General features: G+C 37.8%; 1 pseudogene; it reads left to right on the forward strand.

Moving 5' to 3' along the window:
• The first annotated feature begins 1,838 nt into the window (after positions 1–1,838).
• Positions 1,839–5,680, forward strand: LOC137221068 (zinc finger protein 709-like; annotated as a pseudogene).
• The last annotated feature ends 2,223 nt before the right edge of the window (positions 5,681–7,903 follow it).

The following is a 7,903-nucleotide window of genomic DNA, read 5'->3' on the forward strand; positions in this document are numbered from 1 at the left end:
TAGTGTTTCTGTATCTACAGTTTGCAGTCTGTCATTAATTTTAGGAAATTTTGGTGGTGTTGTTTTTTTCTGGGTTAATTAATTAATTAATTTTTGGCTGCGTTTGGTCTTTGTTGCTGAGTTCGAGCTTTCTCTAGTTGCGGGGAGTGGGGGCTACTCTTCGTTGCAGTGCGTGGACTTCTCATTGCGGTGGCTTCTCTTGTGGAGCACGGGCTCTAGGCCCCCGGGCTTCAGTAGTTATGGCACGCAGGCTCAGTAGTTGTGGTTTGCGGGCTCTAGAGCACAGGCTCAGTAGTTGTGGCACACTGGTTTAGTTGTTCCATGGCATGTGGGATCTTCCCGGACCAGGACTCAAACCCATGTCCCCTGCACTGGCAGGCAGTTTCTTAACCACTGCACCAACAGGGAAGTCCAAAATTTTGGTGTTTATTAATTCACTTATTTTTTCTGTTTCTTTCCATTTTTTCCTTCAGGTATTAGCATTATGTGTATTTTAAGCATTCTGTTCAAGAACATTATCCTGGGGTTCATGGATGTTGTATTCTGTCTTTTTTGGGGGTTTTTTTTGTCTTTGTATTAGATTCTGGCCTAGTAAATAAATAGACTTTTTTGTCAGTATAGGTTTTATTAGGAACAATATTTGGGGCACATTTCAAAATTCCATCTTCCTTTTCTCTTTCCCAATTTTGGAGACACTGACTTGCCCTTTGACCTCAATGCACACATGGATCTAAGAAGGGTTGTTCATTTCAAGGTCTTTCATTTTCTTCTAGTGAGACCGAGAATGACATATTCTAAGTTCCCTAAATTCCAGACTGGAAGTTAGCAGGACACCATCAACATTGGCTGGTTGGGAATAGCTTCTTCCTGAAATTGGAGGATGGAGATTTTATATTCTTTTGGAGGAAAGCACTGCTGACATTTTTACATATTTTATAATCGTGGGCTAATTTACAATCAAGCCATTGTGGACTTCAGTGAACTTGCAATCTACAGTTCTTAACCTGTTCCTCAAGTGCAACAAGGACCAGGGTGCACCATTCAGGATTGACTGGAAAGAGACCTTTTGGTACATCATCTCATTAGCTGTTCTAAAAAATGCCTGGAAGCAGCCCCGAGGCACATGAGTTTAGGGATTCTTTCGTTCTAAGTTGTCATGCCTCTTCCTCATGTCTGAGCTCTAAGTTTCAAATAATGTTTTAACCTATCAAATCAGGGGAAAAAGTGAAGAATTGTGTCTGTGACAAATATTACACAAGTTAAAAGCAACACTTCCCCACAGGAATATTTACATTCAGGCAGCTGCTTCTGATTACTTCTAATGGCCTGGATGACTTTAGGACAGTGTGACCAGCTGGGCTTTTTTACAAGTTTGATTTCTACAGGCCTCCTGGACTCGCATGTTGGGTCATGGGACTAGAAGAAAAAGCTTCCAGTTCTTCACTGTGTTTTTATTTATTGAAACCTCATGCAGATTTGACCCTTTGCCTAATGGAGTGCTGTGAATGGTGGGGCGGTAAGGAAGAAGATGAAAGAATCTTTCTCACAAGGAATTAGTGGTCTTAAAGTGATAATATTTGTTTCATTCCTATAGCATTTCCCAACCATTTCCCAACATGCTGCGCACCATGCTGTTAGAGAGAAATGAGATGTTAGAGAGAAAAAATGTGATCACAGTAAAAATGTGTAAATAATTTGCATGTGCTCATCGTGCCATTAAACTCTAAAAAGGAGTGGGACTTCCCGATTGGCCCAGTGGTTAGGACCCTGTGCTTCCACTGCAGGGGGCCTGGGTTTGATCCCTCGTCGGGGAACCAAGATCCTGCACGCTGCACAGCATGGCGGGAAAAAAAACTTACGAAGGAGTAAGTGTGGACAGAGAGTAAGATTTTGATGATCATAGTTAGATAAAAGTCATAGATAAATGTTTGGAGAAGACAGATTCACACATAACCCTCCTATAGATGGAGTATAGATGTCTAGTGCTGTCAGTGTCATGCATCTGACTGTACATTTATTTGGGATATTTTTAGGACTCAGTAGCTTTTGAGGATGTGGCTGTGAACTTCACCCTGAAAGAGTGGGCTTTACTGGATCCTTCACAGAAGAAACTACAGAGATGTGATGCTGGAAATCTTCTGGAACCTGGCCTCAATAGGTAAGGACAACAACATTTTCCTTCACTTTGTCAGTTTGAGAATGAGTTTTCTTGCCCACTGACGTTGTTCCAAGATGTGGAACGTGGAAAAGGAAGAATGTTGGTAAGTAAACTAGACATGGTCACAGCTCTAGGCATGGACCTAGACTCTAATAGTTTTTCTGTAACTTCTAATACTTTGGAATTATTTTTCTGGGTCTACATTTTAGGGAAAACATGGGAAGATCATGTCATTGAAGATCAGTACAAAAACTAGGAGAGAAAACTAAGCTGAGTTGCACTCACATTGAGAAGCAGTATCTCATGTGAGCATCCTAGTATGTTATGATATTTTTTAAAAAAGTAAACACAGAAACTAACACACGATTGTAAAGCAATTATACTCCAATAAAGATGTTAAATAAATAAATAAATAAATAAATAAATAGAAGCAAACAACAAATAATCCCTGCTTTAAATGTATTTATTAGAAATTTTTCAAAAACAAAAACAAAAGAAAGAAAAAATTTCCCCAAAATACTGTCTGAAATGTGACATAGTCATTCAGTGTTTGCAAAATATTTCTCTTGGAAACAGTATTAGTAAACCCTACCTATGAATGTTACCGTTTAAATAGTCTCAAGTGTGAAGTTCTCTTGCAGAGCATTCAGTATATTCAATTTCAAACAATTCAGGCGAGGGAGAAACTCTACACTATCCCTATAAATCATAATAAATATAATAAGTATAAAATCATTAATAAAGAAATAATTAACAGTGTGCTTCTCATTATTTACAGAAGTCATATGGTTGAGGCACTCTGTGAAAATAAAGAGGGTAGTCCATGTGGAGAAAACTTCAGCCTTATTCCAAATCTCAGTCTGAACAAGAAAACTACTGGAGTAAAACCACATGAATGCGGTGCATGTGAAAAAATCTTTACATGTCATTCATCCCTTAATAGACATATGAGATGTCACACTGAACACAAACCATATGAGTATCAGAAATATGGAGAGAAGACGTATAAATGTAAGGCATGTGGGAAAGCCTTTAGTTATCTGCAGTGTTTTAAAAAACATGAAAAATCACAATGGAGAGAAAATGTATAAATGTAAAGACTGTGGGAAAGCTTTTATTATGTGTCTCAAAACCCTTCGAAGACACGTGATAACGCATACTGGAGATGCTCCTTATAAATGTAAGGAATGTTGGAAAGCCCTCAGTTGTTCCAGTTACACTTTTTTTTTTTTTTTTTGTGCGGTATGCGGGTCCCTCACTGCTGTGGCCTCTTCCGCTGCGGAGCACAGGCTCTGGACGCACAGGCTCAGCGGCCATGGCTCACAGGCCCAGCCACTCCGCAGCACGTGGGATCCTCCCGGGCCGGGGCACGAACCCGTGTCCCCTGCATCGGCAGGCGGACTCTCAACCACTGCGCCACCAGGGAAGCCCTCCAGTTACACTTTGAGTGCATGAAAGAACTCACACTGAAAAGAAACCCTATCATTGTAAACACTCTGGAAGAGCCTATAGATATCAAACACATGACAGAACTGGCACAGTAGAGCAGTTCTATGAATGTAAGCAATGTAGTAAGGCTTATATTTCCCTTTGAGGTTTAAAAATACATGAAAGAAATCACACTGGAGAGAAACCCTACAAATGTAACGAATGTGGTAAAGCTTTCAATTCTCATCTAGGTTTCAAAATACATGAAAGAAATCACAGTGGCGAGAAACCATATGAATGTAAAAAACATACCAAAGCATTCAGCTGCCCCAGTTCTCTTCAAAGACATGGAAGAATTCATACTGGAGAGAAACCCTATCAATGTAAGGCATGTGGGAAAGCCTACAGATACCAGAGTTCCTTACATACACACAGGAGGACTCACAAAGGAGAGAAACCCTATGAATGTAAGCAGTGTGGGAAAGCCTTTCTCTTTCTAGCTTCTGAGCACACATGATCATTCACAGTGGAGATGGACCTTATAAATGTAAGGAATGTGAGAAAACATTCTTTTCTCCCAGTTCATTTCAAATACAAGAAAGGAGACACACTGGAGAGAAACCCTATGAATGTAAAATATGTGGTAAAGGCTTCAGTTGTTCCAGTTATGTGCAAGTACATGAAAGAATTCATACTGGAGAGAAACCCTTTATTTTATTTATTTATTTTTTAAAACATTTTTATTCTTTTCTTTTTGACTGCATTGGGTCTTTGTTACTGCACGTGGGCTTTCTCTAGTTGTGGCGAGCGGGGGCTACTCTTCATTGCAGTGCACGGGTTTCTCATTGCAGTGGCTTCTCTTGTTGCAGAGCATGGGCTCTAGGTGTGTGGGCTTCAGTAGTTGTGGCTCGTGGGCTCTAGAGTGCAGGTTCAGTAGCTGTGTCACACGGGCTTAGTTGCTCCACAGCAGGTGGGATCTTCCTGGACCAAGGCTCAAACCCATGTCCCCTGCACTGGCAGGTGGATTCTTAACCACTGTGCCACCAGGGAAGTCCTGAAAGAAACCCTTTAAATGTGATAAATGTGGGAAAGCCTTCATTTATCACACAAACTTTCAAAGACATATGAGACTTCACACTGGAGAGAAACCATACAGATGTGAAGAATGTGGGAAAGACTAGTGGTCCCAGTTCATCCCAAAGGCATGAAAGGAGTCACTGGATACTCTTGAATGTAAACAACATGGGAAAGACTTCATTTGACCCCATCCCTACATATTAAAACTCTCATGGAAAAGAAAAAAAAAATGTGGGTAACATTAGAAAACTTGCTGGAAATTAATCTATGTATAAAGCATAAGAAAAATTTCAATATGAAAGAATTATAAAAATTTAAATATGTTTGCTAAGCCTCTTTCTTAAAGGACATCATTGGACTGTGGATTTTTACCAATTATTGTTTTTATTATTTTATTTTTATTTTTATTGAAGTATAGTTGCTGTACAATATTATACGTTACAGGCATACAATATAGTTATTCACAATTCTTATACTTCATTTGTAGTTATTATAAAATATTGACTGTATTCCTTGTTTGTACCATATATCCTTGTAGCTTATTTTATACCTGCCTACCAATTACTTTTAGAAACGGTGATTGAAGTGAGGTAATTCTGTGAGTTGCCTTTCAATAGTAATACATAAGATTAATAGGTAGTTCTTTTTTGTTAAATGAGTTAATGATATTTTCTCTTTGTATTTTGAAGCCTCTTGAACTGATGGGTAAATTGAAGTGTATTTCCAATATGCAGTTAGGTTTAATTTTTTAATAACATTTTATTTGTTCTGTGTTAAGTGGCCACTGAAAAATGACAGTGTGGTATTTGTTGGGATTTTCCTACTGGCCTTGTGAAAGTTCCTTGATGTCTCTAGTTTATTAGGTATAGTCTACCTTTCTTACTGAAAAGCTCCTTTTTTAGGGTGACAGGTATAAGAGTCTTTTTCCATTTTCCATACTAGTAAACAGTTGAATAAATATTTATGTATGCCTCATTTATGAAAGAATATAGTTTCCTGTGAATTATTATTTTCATATTTGGGCCTTTGCTTTATATCTTTCCTTCTGACTATAATTTGGTGAATAGACTTTGAATTAAGAAGAGTGGCCTGTGGGAATTCCCTGGTGCTCCAGTGGTTAGGACTCGGCACTTTCACTGAGTGAACCCAGGCATGGTCCTGGGTTTAATCCCTGGTCAGGGAACTAAGATCCCACAAGCCATGCAGCATGGCAAAGAAAAAAAAAGAAGAAGGCCTGTGATGGGACAAAGAATCTGGAGTTGGAGATATCCAGAGTAATTTAAGGAACTAGATTTTCCAGAATCCATCCTCTTAATGGTTCCTTGTCAGAATTTCCCAATAGCCTTACTTGCGTGAGATTTGAAAGGCAGAAACAAAGAAGACATTACTCAGACTTTGTAGCCAGCAGAGGGAGAGACAGATACATAGGAGCTTTGAGAAAGCAATCTTCTAGCCCATTTTCCAGATTCGTTTTCCTTCCAGAGAAGAGTGTACTCAAAACGATGACCAGCTATTTCATTTCCATTTTCGTAGAGGTGTAGCTTTCCACTGATGTCTTCACTAGTTCCACCTCAAAGATTCATGAGAGTTTGGATTTTTTTTTGTAAGGCCTCATGTATCCACCAGGAAACTAATTTAGGCTTTCATGGTTGGGAGTATTTACCCTGTCCTCTAGACTATGTCTGTGGAAAGTCTAACTTGTATAGGAAACACCTTATGTTGTTAACAGTGCTAGTGAGTATATTTTCCTGATTCACCATGACATTCACAATGGTGCAGCCAAAAAGAGCAACATGGGAGTTTGTTTCTCTGCTGCATTGTGCAGTGGCTGCCTTGACTCAGTCCTTCAGTGTGAGAATAAGCATCTTTCTCATATGGAGAAGACTGGGTGTTTTCTGTTAGTTATAGCTAACTATAATCCCTCAATATGTTTTCAGTTGTGTTTGTATGTGATTAAGAGTATGTACATTTTTTTGTCAAACAAATGCCAAACATATGTAAAATGAGATATATTAATATATCCTCTCAGGAAGTGAAACTTTTCTAAACCATAATATGCTAACAAATTTTCATTTCCTGAGAGGATATATTAATATATCTCATTTTAATTATAGGTTTTCAAATGATCTTTGCAGTTTTCTTCATTTAATCATTATACATTGAGTCAATATTATTGTTTACATATAAGTTCAGGTATTTTTTCCCTCAGGCAAATTTTATTTTTTATTCTTTTCTAGTTAATTTTATCATGAAACTAATTTCTCATTCATTCTTAATACCAAAAACATAGATCATGGTTTTTTTCGGTATCATCCTTCCATTGATCCTCAGAATCATACTTAAAGTCAAAGAGGCGGGTGTAATGAATTCTAATAAGCAGAATGACCACAAGTACACGTGACTGCGGGGTGTAACATAAAAGGTTGCTAGGAGTTTTGAAGGATTTTGGCTCATATTGGATGATTCGATTGCTATTCAAGGTACCAAGATGTTTTTGTGTACTGAGTGCTATGAGGAGGTAAACTTATTTTGTCATTGGTAATTGTAAACCTTTCTAGAAGACAAAAACAATGTAGTGGAACTAAACTTAATTCATGAGAAGCCCTAATTAGTCATATTAGTAAGAAGAGGGATATATTGGTCATTTCTATAATTTGGAATTGTCACTTTTATCATTTTTAGAGACATGGTTACAAAACACCCTTATTCTTGTCTTGATTTGTCATGGTCACTGTGTACCTTATCTCTTCAACAGGATAAGACTGGGCCTTGCAGTGAATGCAGGCCAACTCCCGGTCCTATGGAACAGCTTCTGCCTTTCCTACTTGTTATCTAAATATTGATGTGTTTCCCACAGTGTATTACACACCATTTACTATAAAGCACCTCAGTTAAAACACATGAATTCACTTCTTAGTATACCACATAATATTTTTAATATCTCCTTTATGACTCAACTAAGATCTATAAGTTTAGTTAAATTGTGAGAGAACATAAACCTAGCAGGTGAGAAAGACAGGACCTCTGTTCCAATCGCGTCTTTCTTTCTCAGAGACTGTACTCTTTTTTTATTTTCATATACTAAGGAAATTTTACTTTTTGAATTTATTTTATTGAAGTATAGTTAATTTACAGTGTGTTAATTTCTGCTGTACAGGAAAGTTATTTGCATATATACATATATATGTATACACAAACATTCTTTTTCATATTCTTTTCCATTATAGTTTATCACAGGAT

Source organism: Pseudorca crassidens, chromosome 3 (genome assembly GCF_039906515.1).
Source record: "Pseudorca crassidens isolate mPseCra1 chromosome 3, mPseCra1.hap1, whole genome shotgun sequence".
Taxonomy (NCBI): domain Eukaryota; kingdom Metazoa; phylum Chordata; class Mammalia; order Artiodactyla; family Delphinidae; genus Pseudorca; species Pseudorca crassidens.